General features: G+C 40.3%; 1 protein-coding gene across 7 annotated transcripts in view; it reads right to left on the reverse strand.

Moving 5' to 3' along the window:
- Positions 1-20,238, reverse strand: part of LOC122807326 (zinc finger protein 501-like) — a 160,350-nt gene extending 140,112 nt beyond the window's left edge. The window contains exons 1-3 of one of the 7 annotated variants that reach the window (XM_044078430.1): positions 20,071-20,238; positions 19,175-19,247; positions 18,735-18,857 (exon numbers count right to left, since the gene is read on the reverse strand). The gene's annotated coding sequence lies outside the window, so the exon portion shown is untranslated. Of the gene's footprint in view, positions 1-18,734; positions 18,858-19,174; positions 19,248-19,536; positions 19,577-19,970; positions 20,033-20,070 lie in introns of those variants that run through there. The other 6 variants (XM_044078431.1, XM_044078433.1, XM_044078432.1 and 3 more) reach the window with 6 other exon arrangements.
- Between the last annotated feature and the right edge of the window lie 5,288 nt (positions 20,239-25,526).

Genomic DNA, 25,526 nt, shown 5'->3' on the forward strand with positions numbered 1-25,526 from the left:
TAAACCCAAGGAGTGGATCTCTTACTGATCTGCAGAGAGTTCTAGAGATATTAGCTTTGTTGAAGCACTTACATTTTACCCTTTAAAACAATATGCACAAGTTCTTTCCTAAAAGTTGGAAAGGAAAGCTTACCACTTGTTTGATTTACGGTGAGTAGGCATACAGGCAAAGGTGCCACAATGGTGTTTTTCTAGAGGCAAGTGTTCTAGATCAGATACTGTCTGGGGTAGAGATACAACTTATGGTGGGACCACATTAAAGGGAGGACATGTTACCCTTAAAGAAGGGTAGCTTTACCAACAACAGCCCTACTTTGGGGCGATATGAGATTCTAGTCCAGTATAGAAGTTTGATTACTTGAAGGTGATGCTCAAAGCTGAGGGTCTAACCATACACAAAGATGTTTTTGGGTTCGCACATTCCATTGTGCCTTTATTGATCATTTTGAATGTTCCAATTAGGGAGAGTGAGCCTTTAGGGTGTTCTGAACAGTTTTAGATATTGATTTCAAGGTCACAAGCAGCTTATTTTAATTGAGCTATAGACTTGGATGTAACAGACTTGTTTGAAGACAGTTAATTTACTGATTCACCTTCCACACCCCATCATCTGTGTAAAATAGGATAGTTAAGCTGGGAAGGTCTAACGGGAGTTGAGAGAATGCAGACCCTTGTATGACACTCTTGTTTACGGGTGGCACTGACGGAGGCAATAGGCCAAATATGAATGAAAAGGTAGCGGTTACAAAGGATGCTGGAGAATCACTAGTTTGTGGGCCTACTCCTATCGTGTGTATCAAGGGAGTGACCTACCATATCAAATACATTTGTTAGGGCAATGAAAATTGTAGCAGTTAGGTCCCCTATTTTCATATTTAGGTAGTGTACAAACTTTAGTCATTATGTTTTACCCTGATCAGAATCCATGCAAATGGGATCAGAGGTAAAACGGTATTTTGCAAACTTGTCATAGATGAGTTCTCTAGTTTTTTTTACCTTAAGTATGGAGTGGAGGATTGATATGGGTCTAAAATAAGTGGCTGGGAAAAAAGATGGAAGAATTTAGGAAGGATCTCCCTAGGGCTTTATTTAATTCATGATGCAGGACCAAGAGGCAGATACTGAATAGATGCTTAAGCGGTGTTGGATGTGGTCTTCACAGAGCAAAAAGCAGGTATGGCTGTCCTCACTTCCTGAGGAGCATCTGATGAGATTATTAGTAACATCCTTTTTGGTTATGGCCTTGAAGTAGAATGAAGGAAAGCGAAATGGGATTACTTTTGTAACATGCCTCATTGTTAGAGGGAGTTATGGTTTGGAGAAGTGTAAAAGTTTACCAGAAAGTCATGTAGAGTAAGTGATCCACAAGATGTGGAAATGGTAGTATTATGAAGGTATTCTACAATGGGTCTTTTGGCAGGATAGGCCAGTAACATTAAAATTCCAGAATTTCTTTTGGGTGCATACGGTGTGTGGAGGATAGTGCTGCGTAATCCAGCAGCTTTTTTGGGAGAGGAAAGTTTCTTAGATGTGTAAAGTGGTTGTAGTTTTGAGTTAGGAACACTTTCCAGGTGACCCAGACTTGGTCTCAGGTTTCACACACAGACTTGTGTTATGTGGTGAAGCATTACTTCAGTGAGGCCCTACAAAGTCAGAACTGTTAGCAAGGAAACAATGGGAACAGTGCTAGAAATATCAAGGTCATTTAGAGCTAGGCTATCAGAGTGTTGTAAAAGTTGTACATGCAGATTGTCCTGTTGGGATTGCAGTAAGATGATGACTAGATAGGGTGGAAGTAAAGGAAAAAGTCACTAATAGACGATATTATGGATGGAAGGAGGGTCACCGGTAATGACATCTAATAGGTGGCTGGTTTTGAAGACAGGTTTGAATGACAAGTCTGAGTTGTGAAAGGTAGACAGGACATCTTCCTATTTGCAGGTTTTTGCAGCAAGTTTCGTTTTGTGGGGCACACCTCCTTGAGTACACCTAGATGAATCCATCCCCATCAGCTTAGATGCCCAAACCACTCACTGAACCTGGATTGCAGGGTATTATCACTATCGCACAGCACTGGCCTAAGCAATAGGTTACTGCTAAAAATCACCCAAGAATGTGTTTTTGTAAGGTGCAAAACAGTCTAGAATTAGAATGTAGAGATCGGATTTTTGTGGCATTTGAAAGTACAGAGGAGTAATGCTGCGAGTTCTTGTGGTACATGTTCGATTCCCTCGGCCTTCGTTTGCCTGCTGCGTGACCTTGAGCAAGTCAGTCACAACCACACAATGCTTGTGAGCATATGACCGTTTGGGCTAAGCCCTTCAAATGGTTCCCTGGACTGTAAGCCTATTAAGAACCTAGGAAGAAGGTAAGCAACTACCAGGGTTATGAAATTGTGAAGCTAGGGTTAAATACCATGCTAAATAAAACTTATGTATTCTCTCCATCATTTATCTGCAGAATGTATTATGCTAGAAATATGAAGCTTTATTCTTCATGTCAAGGGAGAGGTAATGTCTGCAAATTGTGTGTAGTCTCCAGCCCTCTTAATGTAACAAAGATGAGAGGGGGGAAAAAAGGAAAATGAAATTTTGCTACAAAGACTTAAGACACCAAGGGGATTCAGGATTCAAGAAAAGCAGAGCAGTAAAAAACTTGTTTTACCAGCAACATAGCATAATAGATACTGATGGCTGGGGAAAGGACACTGACATATTAAAAAGAAAAACAGTGGATACTGATGTGGTCTTATCTGTGCAGGACCAATTGAGTACTAGATATTTATTTAGTGTCAGTATTAACATAGCAAGTTAGGCAGGAATCACATCTGGAGCTTAGGTTTTTGTATGCACCTATTTTAACTGCCTTTTTTGTTCTCTCCATGTGTGTCCAAGCTTATGTATATTTCACTCCATATGCACACTTATTTAATTTACTTTTCAGATCCCCTGGCTGTTCTACATTTATACATGGTTATCCATGCATAAGGTACCATTTAGACTTTTGGTTAAGCTGTATGGCACGTCTCTCCAAGACTGTTTAAGCCTACTAGAAAGACAGATTAATTGGCAAGTCATGTTTGTTTTGATTTTAGAGCAAACAGCCAGTGAAGTTTTGACTTTCTTTACAAATGGTGGCAGTACTGCAGTGCCAGAAGGAAAATGTTGGGGAAATGGAGAATTCTGCCAGTAAATTAACTCAGACTTTTAGAGTAGGGAAATTGTCAGCCCTCCATGGGAACTGTTTAAATATGCACACGCACAGACACCGACACCACCCATGCTGTGTGTAAGGAAATGGACATAAATAAAATGGCACTGGAAGGCACTGTTTCAGAGACAGATGTGAAAGACCCTGCTCTGTAAGTGGCCTGAGTGACCTCCAGCTTGGGTGTGGAGGTTGGAAGTATATACCCATAGCAGAAATACATATTCCTCTATGCTCTTGTAACCAGACTGTATAAATTTGGTTTACTATTGGCTCTGGAGCTTTTTTTTTTTTTTTTAAACCAGGTCTGCCATTAAAAAGGTAGCAGTTTGAAAAGTGGGAGTTAAGAGATGGGGAACTATTTTGAGATGGCTACAACATCATTGTTTGATAAGAAGGATGCCAGAAGATCTGAATAAGTGAAGTCTGATGCAGATCCTGAAGATTTTATTTAGTTATTTTTTTTTACATTACATAATCTTCACAAAGTCTGTATGTCTTGAGACCTGTTGAGTGGTTTTAGGTGAGGGTATTGTACATGGAGAAGTGTGCAACTGTGGCTGTATCACGAAGGAATTATATCATTTGTGATAAGCAATGGGATAGTGTAGACTGAGTTAGGTTTAAAGTCGGGTAGAAGCATGCGTTAGAGCAGAGGGCTCTATAGTATATGTGGGCAGCATGAAGACTGACAATTACTGTGTATACTGGATAGATTTGAAGCAGTGAAGCCGATTACAAGAGATTCCCCTAGGATTATTTGATACCAAAACCTTCAATGCATTCCTGTGCGATTTCACCTCTAAGAATGATCATGCCAGATGATCCCTCAGGGTAGACCCTCTGGTGAGGGCTCATTAAGCCAGGGTTTAAGCTCTCTCCATGCAGTAGCCCTTAAACTCCTACCACATACATTTAATTGTACTCCATTTTTCCATATCCCCTAAACAAAAAAATATATGATCAGAAGGTGCTGTCAGCTCCAGTGTTTCAGAAGTCATGTCCTTTCGGACTGTGCAATGACATATCATCTCTCTTGCATCCTACTACCTGCAATACATGGTTCTTACACCCCAACATGCAAGACAAATATATACAACTATGACATATAAAATACTAACATGCTGCACACTAATTACATACTATACACACCAATACATATATTTGAATAAGATACATTATACAAAATCATACATATAAAATCTTGAGCTTAGTTTCTCAGAAACGTTTAGTAAACGTGTACAGAAGCAAGATAACTCACCATGGTCTTTTGGCAGTCACTATGATATGTACATTGCTTAGAAATAACTATTGGCCATTACTATACATTCTTGTTTGAGTAACACTATTTGAGACAGTATAGAACAAAGAACCACGTCATACCTAGGAAACCTTGGACCAATGTACGTGCCCGGTTATCAAAGCATAATAAAATACAATGGAATTTGGAGTCTTAGAAAGTCTGAGAATAGCATATCCAGTGTATGAAACAAAGTCATTATGGATTTAATTGTCTATACCAGTAGAACGACTAGTTTATTGATTGATACCAATGTATACCAACCAGTTTCTCTGAATGAGATTCATACTGCATACTGTTCAAGTGACTGGGGTTGGAAGAACCTTTATTGTCTGTGGACATGTACAACTTTTAGTGTCCTGATTATTTCCAAAATATCTGGTATTCCAAAAATAGTCAAACGCTGGAGCCACTATTACGACCAGCAGTGGCAGAAAGTAGGTCAGTCACCGAACCTTTTGCAAAATTTGTGATACCAAACTGAAATCTCTCTTTAAAGACTTCACACTTGAGGGACTTGTGGGTCGATAAATTAAGAAACTTGCATAGTGAAGAAAATAACATATTGGTCACCTTGGATGTCAAAAATTTATTCACAGTGATTCCGCACGACACGGGTTTATCATGGTTCAGTGACATTATTTTGGATTCCCATTTAAAAGTTACTGACATGCTTAGACATCTCTGATTTTTACGGCAACAGTCCTGACCAACAATTTCCTGTATTTTAATGGAAAAATATTTTAAAACAATCTCCAGGGTGGCAACGGTGACGCTTGCGCACCAACCTTTGCTAACGCAGTTTTATTGAAGTGGGAAAAAGATGCGGTAATTAAACTGGACTATTTTCAGCATTGTAAGAGCTAGTGCTACTTTTTGGATGACATCTTTTTTTTTTATTTGGTTAGGTACTCCACACCAACTAGAGGTGGTCATAACAGAACTGGAGAAATCAGATTCTCTTAGATTTTCATACCACATCGAAGAGCATAAGATACACTTTTTGGAAGTTGAACTTGTGAAGAATAATGATGGCACATTACATCGTAAATGCACACACATTCATTTCAGGAGTTGCCATCCTTTTCACCAAAAGAAAGATGTTCTAAAACATCACTTTGCACAAATTTCTAGGTTAACATCAAACAATGACAAGTGCTCCAGACAGTCCAAGTTATAAAAACAAAACATGTTTTGGATCGTGGATGCCCTGTGGAGTTGGTTGAGAAGGGCAAAGAAGATATCTGAGCAGAGAGAACTAAGTAGTGCAAGCTGATTATACATCATGGTTTACGCACCGATGGAACCAACAGAGGTGAAGGAATACGAGTAATCAGAATTTTATTTATTTTATTTTACATTTGTTGACCGGGCTAGTCCAGCTGGATACATGTCCATTTTCAGTGGAGGCCCGGGGAGAAAAGCTCCAAAGGTTATAACAAGTAAAGGGAATACACAAAAAATACACATAGCAAAACAAAACAAATAATTGCAATACGCAATTTATAATATCATAACGTAGTCTAAAATAATACATAGTCATACGATTTTTTTTTTTCTCATAGTATATATGAGATAAGTTGTATCCATCTCCTGCAGCATTATTGGGTTTGGTACTATTAACTAGTAGTTTATTTGAAGAACGTAGTTATTTCAGATTGTTGTAGGGAGTAAGGAGGTTAGAGAGTATTGGTGTTTTGGATGGTTGATATAGAATGCTGTGAGCTATTGAGAGCTGTTGATAAGTAAGCTTGTTAGGAAGTTCAAGCCAGTTTAGTTGTTTTAAGTTCAGACAGTGGTGAGTTCTAAACTGGGATCCTGTGGCAAATCGAGCAATATTATGGTAAGATGAAGCAAGTTTCTTAAGGTTACATTTAGAGAGATTTGTGTAAATAGGGGAAGCATATAGAAGGGTAGAGAGGAGGTGAGATTGGGCTAAGGTGGTCCGGGCTTCAGGTGTAAGGAAGGATTTGATTCTGTAAAGGGATCCAATCTTTTTGTTAACTACTTTTATTGTGTTATTGATGTGACAGTCAAAATTAAGATTATTGTCAATAGTAATACCTAGTAGTTTTGAAGAAGAATCCGGAGTAATATCAGTGTTATCAGTGGAAGTAATAGAGAAGTTTAGGGAAGTAGTTTTGCGGGTAGGTGCAAACAGTCTCATCATTCATTACTTCTTGGATGCAGTAGACATCAGGAACATTATATTAAAAGAATGAAAGTGACTATACAGGTCACTTCGATGATATACCATCTTATACCTATAAGAATCATCCAAACTTCAAGACAATTCTAGAGAGACCTGATGAAAAAAATCATGTACTGGAAGTTTTGAGACACTGAAATGTGGCTGGTACAAAGAATGCATGTATATAGAAAATAACTACAGTGGTACACTATGGGACACTGTTAGAAGATGGCTTACTAAGAGCAGATATTTTTGCTATATGTCTGAAGTTGTTCACCTTGCCTGGTGTCTGTCATGCACAGCCTTTTGTATAGGCAAGACCAACAAGTCACTTAATGAACATATTTATCAGCATTTATATAGCATGAACAAGGAGAGGGTCACGGTGAGCAGCCTGTCGGGCGCTAGGATCCACCACATAACGCAAGCACTCAGGTCACTCCAAGGCAAGTACAAATATGACTTAGTCATTGTCCATGCTGGTGTGAATGACCGTACCTCCCTGGACTACATGAAGAGAGACATAGAGGAGCTCTCAGCATGTAGCCCAGGCCGGTATGACCCTGACCTTGAGTAGCATCTTACCCTCACCAAGAATGATGCCACAATATGAAGACAAGATGATCAATTTCAACAATTGGCTTAAGTACTGGTGTCATTCAAAGGGGATCTAATGCCAGTCAGCTTGAGATGATATGCTCGACAAGCCACGATGCTTCGCTAGGGACGGCTTGCACCTGTCACCCCTGGGCTTTCGGATATTGGCAAAGGCTCTTGCTACCCCCATAGTGCCTTTTTTAGGCAAGGCTCAAAAGACAAACCCACCTCCATAGGTATCACAAGGGATAAGAAACTAAGAGTAATGCTACTCAACGCCAGAAGTCTAAACCTCAAGATGCACGCACTCAAAACTCTCCTTAGCATGGAGAAGATCGATATCTGTGCAGTAACAGAAACCTGGTTCAGGGCTCTCGAGAGCACCCCAGCACTACCAGGTTATACCTCATACCATGCTTTTTGGCCCCAAAACTTGGACCGAACCACAAAAGGAGGGGGAGTATCGATATTCATCAAAGATACCCACACCTCCAGGTTGGTGCAAAGCACGAAGCATCAGAGACTATCCATGTGCAACTAGCAGTGGGTAAAACTGACTTCCAGTTTATAGCCTGCTACAGACCACCCTCCCAAACCCAGGAACCCCACTCGGCCTGAGAACACTGGAAAATATGAAGGTCTCCTCTCCAAACACCATTATATTGGGCGACTTCAACTACCCAAACATAGACTGGGAGCATTACTCTAGCTCCAACACCCTAGCCCAAAGGTTCCTAGAATTTATAAACTCAAATGCTATGGAACAACTTGTTACCACTCCCACAAGAGGGAAAAACATACTGGACCTGATCATCATCAACATGGGGACTCTATGCTCCAGACCAGAAGTGTATCCCTCACTGGTAAGATCAGATCATAAACTAATCTCACTGGATATTCAAATGCCGACCCCACCCCCTGCCCAGAAAACCACAGTGAAAAACTTCTCTAAAGCAAATTTCACACTCCTCAAAACCGAGGTGGAATCCTTCAAAGCCCCCGGGCCTGTGGAAAATACGGCCCAGACCGCAGAATCCTTTATAAACGCATTCTATGAACACCTTCAGGAATGCATGGATCATGCAATCCCAAATAAAATCAAGACCCAAAAAGGCAGACGTCCTGTCTGGTGGACCCCAGCCATAAACAAACTATACAATAGAAGGAGGAAGCTACTAAATGAGAGAGCAAAATCCCAAAAAGGGAAGGCATCACTGATCAGTATTAGCAAAAAAACTATGTGCACTCATAAAACTGTCTAAGGCCAGCTTCGAGAGAAAGATTGCACAGGACACTAAGGATAATCACAAGGCTTTCTGTAGTTATGTTAGGAACCTGGGTGGTAATTCCCAGATATGCTCAGAATTAGTCCAAAATGACAAAAAATACACCGAACCCACAGACATTGCCAACATCCTAGCTGACAGGTTCAGCACAAACCCCCCCCCCCTCCCCACCAAAAGGGCAAATATCTATCCCAGCAGAGTGCTGCCCCCCTGACATCTCAGATGCTCAGGTAAGAGCCACCCTCTCCAAAGCAAAAAACACAGCATCAATGGGACCAGACGGTGTCCCGGGATGAACTCCAAGAAGAGCTAAACCCAGACATAAAACTACTGTTCAATCTCAGCCTTACTACAGGATATGTGCCCAAAGAGTGGCGTACAGCAACAGTGGTCCCTCTCCATAAAGGTGGTGCCTCAATGGATCCTGGAAACTATCGCCCCATAAGCCTGACTAGCTTGGTCTGCAAAGTTATGGAAAGGATCATCATGGACCTCATAAATAAAGATACTGGGGACCTACAGACACTGGATCCTACCCAGTTCGGCTTTGTTAAGGGCAGATCCTGCCTCTTAAACCTGGTTGATTTCTTTGAAACAGTCACCCAGGCCATTGACGAGGGGAAGGTGGTCCACACAGCCTACCTGGACCTCGCAAAAGCCTTCGATACAATACCCCACTCGGACATTATAGATAAGCTCACCAGCTTATATATATAAACCCCTATGTCACTAGATGGATTGCAAACTGGCTCAAGGACAGAACCCACATGGTTAGAATTGCTGGAGCCATGTCAGACTCCAAACCAGTTACAAGTGGTGTCCCACAAGGCTTAGTCCTGGGACCTCTCTTGTTTGGTATATATTTCTCAGAGGTACAGGCCAACACGAAGGACTGTGGCTGACCAAGTTCGCAGATGACTGCAAACTGGGCGGCATAATAGACTCTCCAGCCGACACAAGCATCCTCCAAAAGGGCCTCATAGAAACAGACAACTGGTGCCAGAGCCATGGCCTCAAGCTAAATGCCAAAAAGTGTATAGTCATACCCTTTGGCAAAAACAAAGTGCCCACAAATTACCACATAGGTGGTAATCCATTAAGTACAGAAGTAGTAATTAGGGACCTGGGGACCCAAGTTGATAGCAATCTCTCATTTGACAACCACGTGGCCAAAGTGGTTAGAAAAACATTTTATATAGCCCACCTAATCATGAAGGGATTCACATCTAGATCAGGGGAGGTCATCGTGCCTCTTTACTCATCCCTCATCAGGCCCATAATTGAGTACAATGCCCCTTTTGGGATGTACCTTACTAGACACCTGCAGCAACTGGAAAGACCCCAAAAGTACCTCACCAAGAGGATCAAAACAGATGCCATATGCTGCCCGGTTAAAGAAACTCCAGCTCTACTCAGTGGCATACCGCCTGTTCAGAGGCGATCTGTGCCGGACATATAAAGCCATGTCCAACCCAGAATTAATGGACATGCTGCACCTCAAAAAATCCAAATCCCATCGAGCTATGCGCTCGAGAGACTTGAGCCTCAGCACTGAAATAAATAGGACATGCTGGACGGACAGATTCATAACCCAGAGGCTCCCTTCACTCTGGAATAAAATCCCAGTCCAGGTTAGGCAGACTCCCTCTGACTCTCTTCAAGAGGAATCTTGATGAGTGGATGGGAGATCGTAGGTTTACCCCGGGTATCACTTCTGTGTCACTGTTAGACAGAGGCACTGTATACTAACCTCGAAAAAGGGCACAGCAAAATAAATTTAAAATGGGTGGCGAAAGCCAAACACATTCTGGCTAGGCTTATAAATGCCCTAGGGCAGATAGCCTAGTATGAACCTAAAAATAGAGACAACAACGTGTCCTAGCAAGGCATGCAATGAGCTGTGAACATTTTTTTTCTATGTTTAGATTTTCCATTCTTCAAAGGATTACAAATTAAGTCATCAAAGGGGACTGACAAAATTTATTTCACAAAGAATTATGTTGGCAGTTAATAGTGAACTGAAATATAAGACTTCTAATTATAAGTTGAGTTATTTTTGCACCCTATTAGGAGTATTCAGTGGTGGAATGTTATTTTTACTTTCAAAGCAGATGTTTTAATATTTTCTTGCTTGACTTGTTGACAATGGTTTGCATTTTACAAAGTTTCACTATTGTTTTTAAACATCACGGGTTACTTTTAAATTGCCCAGGTCACTAAGAATTTTGGCATTCTTTTTTTTTTGATACACTGTTACATACTTCCCGTTACGTACTTCCCATCTGATATAAAAAAAAGAGGTTGTTTTAGAGTGTCCTCTTTATGTTACAGCCTTTTTCTTTCTGAAAACGTTTACAATAAAATACGAAAGAGCTAACATTTTAAATGATTTGGCAATAACAGCTACAGTCTAGTTGTTCTGATAGTTTTGGTCTTTGGATTTACTTGGTTTACGATCTGCAGTGGCTGCTTTTGCTGTTGGTTTATTTTGTAAGTGAGACTTTAATTGCATTTGTTGACCAAGATAGCTCAAACAAATCTCTCTTTTCAAAAGAATCCCAGTGAGAAGAGCACCACAATACATATAGCCTTTAATTGAAATTATTTCTGCAAAAATGACAAACAAATTAATGATGTATATCATACAAAAATCAGCATAGTTATCCACTATCCTCAACCTACTATATAGCTTTGAAATACAGGATTTATCACATCAATTTGTAAAACAAAAGTCATCTGCATTGAACCTCACTGGCAACCTCTTACAGGGAAGACACTAAACCTCTGTAAACAATCTTGCCATTACCTTAAGTCGTGCCGAGGTTCCACTGCAACATAACTGTTCATAATACTTTTAGGGAATTTGATCCCTAGCAATATTGTTTAAGTAGTGAATCCCAATGAGATCTAATGAACTTTTCTGCAGCATCTAGAGTTTGCCTTTAATGGGTTACTGGTATCTTCTTAACCACCATCACTATACTTTCACATGTTCTCTGAACCCCCCAAAAACCCATACAGATTCCCCATGAGGTATCTGGGGAACATGTCTAGTAACCACTTTAAAATGGCCAGGAACATCTCTGTTATTGTTGGAGAGAGAGAGAAGCCTGTACGAAGATGAAAAGTGGATCTCTGCACTGCGTTATTACTGCCTCTTGTGAGGAAGTTAGCATTTGTTGTGCATTAAACCTGGTTAAATCAACTTATGCACGTGTGGCTCTACAGATCCCCACATTTCTTAAGCAATTTCATCTGTGCATAGTGTCTTTCCAGGTGACAGTTTTCATCAATCTCTTCTTGTTGCAATCTAAGTAGGTTTGTATCTTGCAGGAGAACTCCATCCTCAGACAGCCCAAGTGTCTCTAGGGAGATGCAACTCAGCACAAGTCCTTATATGCATCATGTCCCCTCCTTGATACATTGCCTGGTGTTGCATTAACTTCTCAGTTTGCACATTTCATTTCCTTCCATTATCAAAAAGATAAATAGCTACAATTTCAAAACCCTTGAAATACTGACAACATACAGCTCCTTATAAAACTTCCGCGGAAGCATTTTTTTTCTGAAATTCTATGTAGGTGTGTTTAGGCATTTTCACCTTGATCCAACTCAAACTGCAATTTTTTTTTTGCTTCCCCACCCAAAAGCTGACCATGTACTGCCACATGCTCCTCTCATGGTTCACCAAGTCTACTGAACCCACCATAGTTCCCAGAGAGCTCAATCAGGCTTCTATCTGGGGACAGTGAAGAGAGAGGACTGCTAACAATCATTGTGCTTCCAGGGAATGCACCCAGATCCCAAGCCCAGACTAAAAGCAGCAGCTTTGCAATTTTATCTTCTCTGCTACCCTACATCTGTTATCTTCCTTCCTGTTTTGTTTGCATACTGAAATACTTTGTGTTTAAACTATGATCATTCCAATTACCTGCTCTGTTCACCAATCCTTCCTGAAAGGGCCACGACAATGTCTTTAACAAACTATTAAATATTCATTGTTTTTAATCCTAGTAAAATGAGACGAAACTCCAGTGATTGAAAAATAAAACATACAGGAGTAAATTATCAGAAAATTAGAGGGGGCTGTTTTTTTCTCTCTCATTTTCAAAGAGAAGCTTATTTAGCAAGAAACTGCATATCTGTTCTTAAACATTTTTTACTTTGAGCTTGGGAGAATTTCTGAACTGCCACCATTCTAGCCATCTCACTAGGTCCTCTTATTGATCTCAGACATTCCAGCCTCCTGTGATAACAATCATGCAGAATAAAGGATAAGAGTCATGATTTTGCGAGTAGTTATCTTACAGTTGGGAGCAATAAAATGAGAGTTAATTGTGCTTGCTGTTGCACATACTTTTCTTGAAGCATTGGGTTGGGGGAAATCAAAGTTCTCAGATGATTCTAAATGAATCTGTGTAGGTTGTTTGAGGCCATTGACTCTGCACTGACCATGGGATAGCTGACAAAGATGCCGAAGTACAAATGGATGGGCATTCTGGGAGGAGCCAATACAGCTGAAGTCTCTGTCAAGGTTCTCTGAGAAGCAGTCATCCTCTCCATAACCTCTAATGCAGACCCCTAGGTCCACCAGCAATGAAGTATGACCCACTCGCCATCTCAATCCAGTAGGCATATACGTGCAGCACTAAGGAGGGAACTGCCCCAATCTACTCTGCGTCAAAGAGGACATTGATGTGGAAGACCTGAAGGCCAAAGTCTCAGACACTGAAAATTGTACTAAGTGGATTGGTGCTGAAGATCCAATACAGAGCGCTTGGTCAATGAATGACTCCAGAGGTAGCTAAACCCATCAGCTCTGGACTCATGCTGTGTATTATGCTCCAACTCTAAAGCCATTAGCACTGAAACATGGACTGAGAAAGGAGCACCAACGGATAGGATGACACCCACTTCATAATTTTTAAGGACCTGACAGACCCAAGGAAACAGGTAAAATGGGGAACTGGGAAGCTTCCTCAAGGGAGCACTTGCTCATAGTTGGCCTAGGAGACTTGCCAGATAAGACAAGGATCAGCTCCAAGTGTAGAAAAAGTATTTTCTGCAGCGTTAGGGAGAAGAGGTTCCTGCCTCTGCATTTTTGGATCCAAGGAAAGGCCAGAGCCCAGAATCCTTCACCTTCTCCCCAACTCTCCTTCCTGGCCTTTTAGCAGGTAGGATCAGGGGGTGGGGGCCTTTTAGAATTAGCATACATTTCTCTGGTTGGATAAGGACCAGGGACTAAAGTCCTTACCAAATTGGACAATCAGTAAACAAATGCTTCAGCCCCAGGCACACCACACAAAGACTGTGGGTGTGTCTTGGAGTGGAACTGCATCTGCACTTTAAGCACTTGCTGGCCGTTATGGACAAACAGGAAATGGGCTTCTACAAGTCTAAACATCAGTAACTCAAATGCACTACAAATGAAAGTTATGTACTTAGCATAATGAATGAGCTGTGTTGTCTGCAGCAGCCCTTCCTCAATGGACTGGTCTTTGGATATGACTTTGGACACTCCAGACTTTAGGATCCAATGCTCAGGCTCTTTACTGAGGCTGCAGATGCTAACTTGTGGACACAGAATGGACTGGTTTGGAGGAACACCCTATATTTGTGGAAAAATGATACAAGGGAGCACCGAGGCCACAGGTGCTACCTTTGGGACAAAGGATGGATTGGTTCAGAGAGACACCCTATATTTGTGGAAAAATGATACAAGACAGCTTGCAGGACAAGGTGTGTAGCTCTGATACTCTACATGCTAAAGTCATTCAGACTAGAAAACTTATTTCCAAGTCAAAAATTGATGCTCACCCTGGCACAGGTTTAAAGAGTAGCTGGGTTAAGGCTTGAAGCAAAATGGTCATATTCCAAGGAGGGGTAGGGCCCTTAAGGGAAGGGGCCTGAAGGAAGGAAGATGCCCCTTAAAAAAGCTTTGGTAAGTTTAAGAGAAGCTAAAGTTGCATGATTTTCTCCAACATGAAAATTGGAAATGGCCACTAACCAGACCTTAAATTGTAAACCAACTGGCCACAGCACAGAAAACAGAAGCTAGAAAGTCTAAGACTGGAGACAGAAGGAATGCAGAGGGATCCAGATTCCTTTGGGAGGCCCAAATACAAACTGTTTCCACTTTGTTTACAAGAAAGATTTCGCAAAAGTGTCTCTGGGAAGATACAAAAATGTGGATTACTAAGAAACACAACCTGGACTGAGTAGCCATCAGTGGAACTGGAGAAACCAAGCAGTTAACATTAGGGCCTGAATAAGGCATTCCAAATAGGTGAGAGAAGACCTAGATCGGGATCCAGCACCCAGGAGGTGAACCAAATGAGGCCAGAGAAACTGAAACCGCACCTGTCAAGGCCACAAAGGGGCAATGTCAATTACACAGATCTTCCCCTCTGATGCTTTCTGCAGGAAATGTGGAATGAGAAGAGTGGGGGGGGGAAGAAAAGATGGAGGGGGTGCAAATGTGTCAAAACATCCCTCGGTAACCCCCCCCCCCCTGGGGATGATCAGGGTAAAAGAGCCTGCTGCACTTGCTATGGGGAGAGGCAAAAGATCACTGCATGAATGACCTCCCCAATGAAAAATCTATTCCACCACTGTTACTTTGAGGGACCACTCAATAGGTAGAGTAGAACTGCTCAACCTGTTCACCAGAACACTGGACTTCCCCGGTATATGCATTGCTACCAGAAAGCAATCAAAAGGTATTGTCCAATGCCACACTCATGAACTCTCAATATAAGTGATAGGAATGTGCTTCCCTTGTTTGCCGATGTCTACATAAACAAGTCAGTTGTCCGATACATCATCCCCAGAGAAAAGATGTCTTGGAAGGCCTACAACACTAGGATAACTGCCCTCATCTCTAAAATACTGATGTGGAGAATTGCTTCAATAGGAGACCATGTGCCTTGGACTATCTTTCCCTCTGTATCACCCGGGGGGGGGGGGGGGCCCATGCTAGCTGGGAAGCTTCAGTGGTCACACTGGCCTTGGGGAAGTATGCCTTGAAATACCTTGGGAGACTATCCACCATGTTAAATGCATCCTGCAATTGTTTGTCACAGGAATCCAACAACTCATGGGTTGGAACCTGGACCACTGTATTGCAGTAAAACACTTGTGTAATATCTGGCTACGGGAACAAGGATGGTGGAGATTGCCATTGATCCCGGTGGAGACTGATTCCCACAACTTTTGGGATCAATGGCAATCTGGCTAGTGGCACTGTGCAGGTCAGAAACTTTTAGTGCCTGGTTTCACAGGGTGAACAATCTGTTCTCTGGCTGGCAGCTTTGCTATCCTGGTTGTGGCACCTATTAATTCCAACATCTGCACTGAGAGAAACAGATTTGCCCAGACTAGTTGTGATCCCAAACTGGGAGCAAAGATAGAGCAGACAGTCTCTGGCCCAAACAAGAAGAGAAGGGCAATAATGAGCCAATTGTCTAGGTACAAAAGCACCCAAGGACCCTTGCATTCTGAAATGAGCTGCGACCACTGCCATACACTTGGTGAACACCTGGAGAGCTCTGGTGAGACCAAAGGGTAGGGCTCTGAACTGAAACTCACAGCCGGAAGCAGAGAAACCTTCTCATTCTCTACCAAAAGGTCTGTTACTAGTGGTGTCCACAGGGCTCAGTACTGAGAACTCTCCTGTTCAGAATATACTTCTCTGAAGTCAAGGCAAATGTAGAAGCTGATGACTTCAGGCACTGAATCCCCCAAAGATGAAGATTATCATCCAGGAGTCTTACACAAATAACTGGCCATGGCCTAAAACTCTATGAAAAAGAAAATGATAAAAAGTTCAGGTTGCGGTCAACCTGTTCATGGTGGTGAGGAAATCCTGTGTGGCAGAATGTATAGTAAGAACAAGGCATCCAGACCAAAGGAAATCATAGACTATACTTGGCCCTCATTAGACCAATAATCGAATACAATACACCCTTTGGCATGTACCTGACCACGGACATGCAACAGCTGAAGCAGCCAGAGTTTCCTCACTAAAAGAATACAAAGAGTAAACAACATGTCATATGCAGACCACTCAAAGCCCCGTGTCTCCCACAGAGGGACAATCTATACCTAATGTAAAAGGCATTCTCCAATTCAGCCCTGATGTATCTGCTACACATTTGAAAAACAAACCGGACAAAAATTAATTGAGAGAGAGATAACCCCCTTCTCTGGAACACACTCCCCATTCATGGGAAGCACAGCCCCCTCCCCAGCCCATTCAAATGCAATTTGGACCAATAGATGGGAAATCACAAATTCACCCCTGGCTTGTCTGTGTTCCTTACACACAGGGGCAGCTTACACATGACCTACAGCACAGGCATACATCAAGGCCATTCTTGTTCTTGGGCATTGATGATTGAGAAATTGGGGCATGAATTGTTAAGCCTTATAAAGGCACTAGGGTCACTAATCCAGTAACCTCCTATGAATTATAACAACCTCAAGTGCTCATTTTCTTCTTCAACATCCCCTCTTTGAAACTAGAAACCCAACTGACTAACCATGTTTAAAAACACTGTATTCTTGTTTGTTACTTGTGGAGTTATTACCAGCTTTAGCTTTGCCATTTGTTCATCAAAGACAATTTTTAAAAAATTCTTAACAGCCATCTCTACAATTGTGACTGTATTCATCCAGGTAGTGTCTGCAACTGGTCCACTGAATTTAGTGCACAAAACCAGTAAATAAATCATCTTTCACATCTCCAATAATGCAGTGGGGGCCAGAAAAAATGCTCCATTTGTCTGCCTCTTACAGGAGCACTCAAAGTCAGAAAGAGTGGCACTGCAATAACTTTACACATGGTAAACAAAAGGAGATGATCTGATAGAGCAACAAGTACACAACTGCCTTATTTAGGTGATGGACACAGAACCTACAATATATTTAACATCTACCAATGCAAAGCAAGAAGAATGGGCATCTTAATGTCATGCGCTAGAAAATATGCATAGCTGAAGGAATTCAGGCAGAACAGAGACGGAAATGGAAAAAGTAAACCTAACTGCAGAAAAAAAGTTCTGTAAGACACCAAGAAGGACAGACCCCACTGTCTTGAACAAAATGATTTGACACTGCGGACTGACAGCATCCCAGCCCCCTCCAATTTCCATACACCATTGTATCCTCTACTGCCAGCTCCCATATTGTTCAGTTCTCATTTTCCTGAATCCATCAGCCCCATGTCACCCAAACCCAGACAGTTGTAACTCTGGAGAGTCTGCCACATTCTGGATAAAAAATTCCCCACATGTATGTTTAAGGGGGTGCAGGCTCCAGTAGACCAAGTGCTGGACTCTGCCGCATGGGAAGCTATTCTACTGCAGCTCTCAGCAAATTCTTTTAGCACAACTTCCCCACATTGCCATGCAAGGCTGACATCACCAGATGGATGCGCACTGCCACCTATGTGATGGTGACATATTGCTATACCACCCCATCTGTAACTATGAAACTCCCATTTCATTTTATCACCATCAAGGCTTGCTAATCCGCCCCCACCAAAGGGCCCCATATACATCCCCCTGAAAGAGGTAACAAGCTGATCCTTCACCTCTCTTCCACTCAATCAGCTCCAACAAGCACCCAAGCTGCTAAGTTGGAAGTCTTGTCACCTGGGTCAGAGTTGAGGCTTCTTCCTTCTATGTCATAGAGCCGGCTGCCTTAGTACCCACCTAATCACAGTATTATGTGCCAGTATTACATGCTAAAGAATACCCGATAAATCATCACACAGGACTGCTAGTAAAACCAGGTAAACAGTACACCAGATGAGATCTGATTTCCCAATTAGCTGAGAAGACCAAACAGAAACATATTTCATATAAAGTGCATATACATGCATGTGTGTACGTGTATATATATATATATATATATATATATATATATATATATATATATATATGCCCAGAGACACATGTATGTATTCACATAAGGAGAATTATGTACTACTTTGATAACTGCTTGCACAAAAAAAAAAAAAAAAAAAAAAAAAAAAAACAATACTATGAAGCTGTTATCACTTGTCACACTTACAATTTTGCCAAAAACAATTACACATGGCTGTTACCAAAGAATAAAGAGAGATCAAATACATTCTCAGATTAACACTTGCCTTAAACCATATTCCTATTAACTGACAAAACAATGTTATAAGTCCTCCAGATAGTGCCAGGCAGTTGACTTGTTTCCATCAGACACGTGAAGGGAAAGTTTACATCGGGTTTGGAATAATGACCTAAACAGATATCACACATTTGAAAGAAAAGTCTGGACGTTTACTTGTACAACAGGTTAACCAAAATAACAATACTTGCCTAACCAAAAAATCCATTAAAAATAAATTCTCTCTCAAAAGCTGTGCCTAAACAATAGCAATGCATTAAAACAGGAAAAAAGTGAATTTCTCCTCAATAATACTCTCCTGACAAAAGCTGTGCCTAAACAATAGCAATGCATTAAAACAGGAAAAAAGTGAATTTCTCCTCAATAATACTCTCCTGACAACACCAGAAAATAATCTAATGGCAAGTGTAAATGGATAAGCTCTCCTACCTGTAAAGCACTTCCCGTACAGAACAAATCAAAAGCCACGTAAAATTTCTGAAATAACACAAAGCAGAAATACCTACGAGGGAGAACACAAATATTTTACCACGAGAGAAGCTTATCAATTCCATTACACATTTAAGGACTAGAATTCTAGACGAAAATGCCATCCTTTTTATCATTTTCGCTGACGCTAAATAAATGTATCATGGATTTTGAAAATTAAAGAAGTCATTAAAATTACTCGCTAAATTAACCATACTGGGTAGGCATCACAGATGAGGGAGCTCACAGGCCAAAAATCAAAGGTTAAATAAACCTACAGATACCACAATAAAAATCGACAAGAAAAAAAAAGACAGAAGTACTTTATAAAACACTCCCTCCCTTAACTTAGCCGTACTAAGTGGATGAGCGCCTTAATCAAAATGTAATTCCTACTCCATAAACTCCCGTGGGTAATAAAAAAAAAAAAAAAAAAACACGTGGGTGTGAAGAGTCACCCTGCAAATTTCGAAATGGGGGAAAAAACAAGTCAAATGATTTATACACCACGCAAACATTCAACATACTCATCTTATCCGTATTTATTACAGAACCTTTTATTTTAAACAGAGACTTTAAAATGATGAACTTTCGATAAAACATTTCATTTTCTTTATCGACAGTTTCTTTTAGTCAGCAGTTCTCTCTGCTTTTAGTTTTCTTAGCCTAACTACTTCTTATAAACAAACGCGTTACCCCAGAATTTAGCAATTAATACCAAATACATTTAGCGGAAAACAAACAGATTTTATATGACCTTTAAAAAGAGAATAGACAACCAGAACATGCTTGAAAAGTATTTCCTGTAACAACGGAAACAACACTTCCTATATACATACAACCTATGAAATACTCACAGCCGCAAACGCAATGAAGGGACAGGGGCTTCCTGAAGCTTTCGTTAACCCTTTAATTACCGACAGTTTTCCAAAATCTCTTCACAGTACCGTTTGGTTATGTGTATTGGTATAACATTACAACAGTACCTCGCGTTTAGCTCTGCGCAGATGTGGGCACGTCGCTAGTGATTGACATGGTAAATGGGCGTGGAAATGCCCAATGACTGACATGCCTGCTACTTCACACGTGACGTCATGCATGTAGTGCTGTAAATGCTTTTTAATTTTCAGAACAAGTATCTATCTCACATACTAATAATGGCTTACTAGCAACTTCAACTAGGAAGGTCATAGGATGGTTACAATATGCTGGTTTTACTTATAAAGAAGATCTTTTAATGAATTAATATGATTCATTTCTGTTTACAATGGACGGTGGTGGTGCTGAGGTAGCGTTGTCGCCTCACAGTTAGAAGCTGCCCGTTCGATTCTCAGTTAGAGCGTCTTCTGTGTGTCGACATGCGTGAATGGGCGTTCCTTCATTGAAGGTTGTGCGTTAGGCCCGACAAGCCAGCACTTGAAAATCTACTTCAATCATTAGCGGACCAGAGTTCCGCTGTGGCGACCCCTAACCGGAAAAAGCTGAAAGACATTTCTGTTTACAATTCATTTCACTTAAAACAAATTCCTAACACTGAATGTGACAGTCTTTCAATGTGGAACTTTGAGGAACGTGAACTTTTTAAGACCCCATATGAGGTATGTTCCTCGTAATGAGGTACACTTGAGAGGTATGTATTAACCCACCAGTTAGTTTTCGCAATATGTAAATACACCATGATTGACACAGACTTCATGCACACAACGAACTCCATCCTCATCGAAATTATTACTTTCTCCTTTTTCAGGGGGCAAGCCCCCCGTCACCCCCCTTGTGGGGGCGCTGGGCCCCCCAGTACAAGTGCTGTGCAACAGTGCTGGTACTGCAAACAATTTCAGCCGTTAATAACAGTATCGTTTAGAGAAACAGTTTTGTTGTATGAACTCTGCCCGATTGACTGACTGAAATGTGATGTACAACAGGCATTTTAGTATTATGCCCCTAGTAAAACATTTCTTTTTTGGTAGTGAATGTCTACAATAAAACATTGGGTTGCTTTCTGCAGAGATGCTGAATATTAATTGCATTGCAATGTGTCAGGCGGAGTTTGGGCAAGGCTTGCTACTGCGCACCTGGTGGGTTAATATACTTCAATAACACCATCCTATCCCATAAGGAAAGATGATGCGGCCCCAAGGATATAAAAAAAGCAGGTACTTGCATATTATCGCAACCGCATTTCGAACAGAAGCAACGGGTGTTTTCCGAGCCATATAGCTGTTTCTCCTGTTCGAAATGTCATTGCGAAAAGACATGTAAGTCCCGCTTTCTTTTTTTACTTAAAGTATTGCTTTGTTGTTTTTAATTTCTCCAAGTCTTTTGGGTTTCTAATACAATGACAGGAAGGGACCCCATTCCTAAGTCAAAATACAATTAAAGTTCATGAAATTAGTATTGTTTCACTCTTTGATGTTAGCCAAAAGTGCTCTTCGCAGCACCCACAATGTTCCCAGTAATGACTCCTTCTGCAATTCATACGGTGTTACATGAATTGATAACATATCTAAATATTATTGTAAATTCTTTTTTATAACACCAGTTGCTCCTCCTACTATTGGAATTGTCAGGGTATCTTTCCTCCACATGGCTCTCATTTCTGCCTGCAGATCGAGGTATTTTATGACTTTGTGTCTCTCTGTACACAAGACACTGTAGTCACTAGGTGTGGCAATTTTAATGATCAATGCTACTTTTGTCTTCTTTTCTTGGACCACTATATCCGGTTTTCTAGCATCAATCTTTTGAACTGTTGGTACTGGATGATCCCATGTGATGTAAACTTCATAATTCTCTATGATTCTCTGTGGCTCATGTTTCCAGTGTTTTTTAGCCACTTCGATACCATAGTGTTTGCACAATCTCCAGTGTAACAATCTCACCACATTATTATGCCTTTCAGTATACAGTCCCTCTGCCATTAGAGAGTTGCAACCAGCAATAAGGTGTGTGACTGTTTCCAATTCGGTTCCACAAAACCTACATATGTCTGTTTCTCCCACATGTTCAATGGACTTAGTAAACCAGCATGTACGTAGCCTACTATCTTGGGGTGCCAATATTAGCCTGTCATTTCTTGATGTAAATTCACCCCTTCTTAACCATTCCTGAGTTTGTTATTGATCAACATGAGGCTCTTCCAGAAGTTTTCTATAATTGCCACTATATTTATGTTTTTTCCACATTTCTTGCCTTCTCACCTGGTCCTTCACCATATATTCTTTCTTTTGTTTTTTAGCACATTCAGTTGCTGCCTGGTTTTTATCCACTTCTGGTTTGATTTCCATTCCTGCTTGATGTCGATATGCTTCTGCTAAATTAAGCAGAGATGTCATCTTAGATTTATTCTCCTCATGTTTCAAAATTTTCACCACATTTGGATCTTGTGAGGTCAGTAGATATGTGTGGAGTCCCACAATTGCAGATCTATACATGTAATCAATTTCAAGGAGAACCATCCCTCCTTCAGAACGAGGAATATATAATCTTGGTATACACTGATTTTTATAAATCATTTGGTGAGCATGAAGTATCCTTCTTGTTTTAATATCCAGTCTATCCAACACTTTTTGGGGCCAGTCAATCATTCCAAAACTATAAATTAGGACAGGAAGAGCAAATTTATTTATAGGTTGGATCTTGTTCCTAGGTGTCAATGCTGTTTTCAGGATTAATTTAAGTCTTCTAAAGTACTCCTTACTAAGCTTTATTCACATTTGTTCATGTTTTATTGCTGATCCTTCATCAATTCCCAAGTATTTATACACCCCCCCTTGCTCAAGTTCTTTTATATCCCATTCTTGTCCCAAACTGATGTTTTCCTGGTGCTGCAATTTACCTTGGTTGCTTTTGCACATTTATCAAGACCAAATGACATTCCAATATCATAAGAAAAAGTTTTGACAACCTGCAGCTATGCTTTCAGTTCCTCATCTGATGAGCTATACAATTTTAAATCATCGACAAAGAGAAGATGAAAAGTCATTAGACTTTGTTATTTTCTAGAAGCCAAATTATAACCATGGCCTAAGCTGTTAAGTAAACAGCTTAATGGGTTAATGGCAAGGCAGAATAGCAAGGGTGACAGAGAGTCACCCTGGAATATCCCCCTTTGAATTTTTATCCCTGGGATAATAATCTGTCCTTTATCATGGCTTAATTGCAAAGTAGTCTGCCACTGTTTCATAGTTACTGCAATGTAATCAATCAGTGTAGGGTGTATCTTATACATTTTTAAACACTCTTTTATCCATAAGTGTGGGATACTATCAAATGCTTTTTTGTAGTCAATCCATGCCATACTTAGGTTCTTCCCCTACTTACAATTCTCCACTATAACTTTATTTAACAAGTAATTCTTTGTTCCATATGACTTTCTTTTATTGCCCTTTTGTTCTATTTCCATAATTGAGTTTTCTTCTAAATGACTATAAACTCTTTCGGCGTCAATCCCCGTGTATAGTTTATACGTCATTGGAAGACAAGTTATCGGTCTATAATTTTTAGGGTAGCTTGCAGGTTCACTGTTATGTAAGAGCATTGTTTTTCCTGTTGTTAACCAGTGCAATGTTTGTTCGGGGTGTGCATATAAATAGTTCTTACTCATGGCTAAATCCTTGTGTAAAGAAATTAATACTTTAAACCAAAAGTTAGGTACTGCATCTGGGCCTGGAGTTTTCCAATTAGAGTCTTTTCTCAACTTTGTTTCAATCTCTCTGGCTGTTATTTCATCCCATTTCATATCCTGTATCTTTAAACTTCTTATTCTTTCTTTTACTTCTTCTATCCATTTAGCATTTTTGTTATGTTCCACAGGATCTTCATAGATACTTCTCCAAAATGTATCTACTTCCTCTTTTTTCGGCGATCTATCAATTCCTTTTACCTTATTTCCCAGTTCTCTATAAAACTTTTTTGGGTCATCAGTAAATTGCTTATTTTGTGCTTTTCCCTTTTATTTATCTTCATGTCTTCTGAGTCTTTCCGCCTGTTTTGAAATTTGTAGTTTATCTCCAATAGTGCATAATAGATCCTGGTCTGTTCTAATACTGCACATTGCTTTTATCACATCTATCTTTCTTAATAATTTTGTTGATCTGTTCCCTCTTCTATAATCTTCTAACAATGACACTTCTTGTCTTAGCTGCTTTATAGTTTTCTCTATTCGATATTTCCATGATGGTATTCGCTTTTGCTCCCCTTTTCCCTCGCTACCCTATGTTCCTGTGGTAAAATTTTATCAGATATTAATTTAGCAGCACAGTAATATATTCTGTTTACTTCTGATATATCGCATGGATCTCTATGGACAGTCCTAATTACTGTGTTCATTTGTTTTATCAAGCTTCTGACTTTTGGGGTTTTATTAACCTTCTGCAGTCTATTTCTCTCATTGATCTTGATATATCTGTCTTTGTCTATTAAATCAAGCAACTCTTCTCTTAACTCCTTTTCTTCCATACTGTTTTCCATTTCCTGCGGGCATTCTATAGAAAGTTCTGTAACATCTTCTTGTGGCACATTCTCTTCAATTTCATCCTGTGTCATCTGTTGTTTTGTCATATGGAAACTCACTGGCCTATCACTCCTCAAAATTGACTGCATGAGAGTTTCCACAGTTCCCTGTTCCTTTCCTTCCTGTCTAGCTTCAAGTGAACTTTTATACTGGTTTCCTGTGGAAGGCTCCAAAACATCTTGATATGGCACCTGACCTGTTGCTTCCTGTTCTACTGGTTTCCCCTTAATATGGATATCCATTGCTCTATCCTGTTGTGGTTCTTTCTGCATTTTAATTTCTACACTGAATCCTTCTCTTTGCAGCTGTTCCATTACCTCAATTTCTATTTCTTTGACTTCTCCATTACTAATCTATTTTTCTACTTTTCCTCTTAGTCTTCCTATTTTTTGTATTGTAAAGTTTTTCCTATCCACATTCCTTTGCCTGAATTTCTCTTCAAATATCTTTGATGCTGCGCTTTTTGTATTAGTTTTGCTTTCTCCTTTGCATAAATATTACACCATATTAAATCTCTTTCCCTTTCCCCTGTCCATATTTCTTCTTCACATGTCTCCTGATCCTCTTGCTTTTCCTTATTCTGGAGACTCACTCCATCATGCTGTGATGTGATGTAGTCTGTTTTAGATCTTCAACATTAAATTCTTCTCTTCGCAGGCACTCCATAACTTCAACTTCTATTTCTTTAACTTCTACTTTACTAATCATCTTTTCTACATTAAATCTTTGTGCTTTTAGTCTTTTTATGGTGAAATTTTCCATATCTGGATGCTTTGTCTGTATTTTTCTTTGAATATCTTT

The sequence above is a fragment of the Protopterus annectens genome, chromosome 1.part1 (genome assembly GCF_019279795.1).
Source record: "Protopterus annectens isolate FY-2018-M chromosome 1.part1, PAN1.0, whole genome shotgun sequence".
Lineage (NCBI taxonomy): Eukaryota > Metazoa > Chordata > Ceratodontiformes > Protopteridae > Protopterus > Protopterus annectens.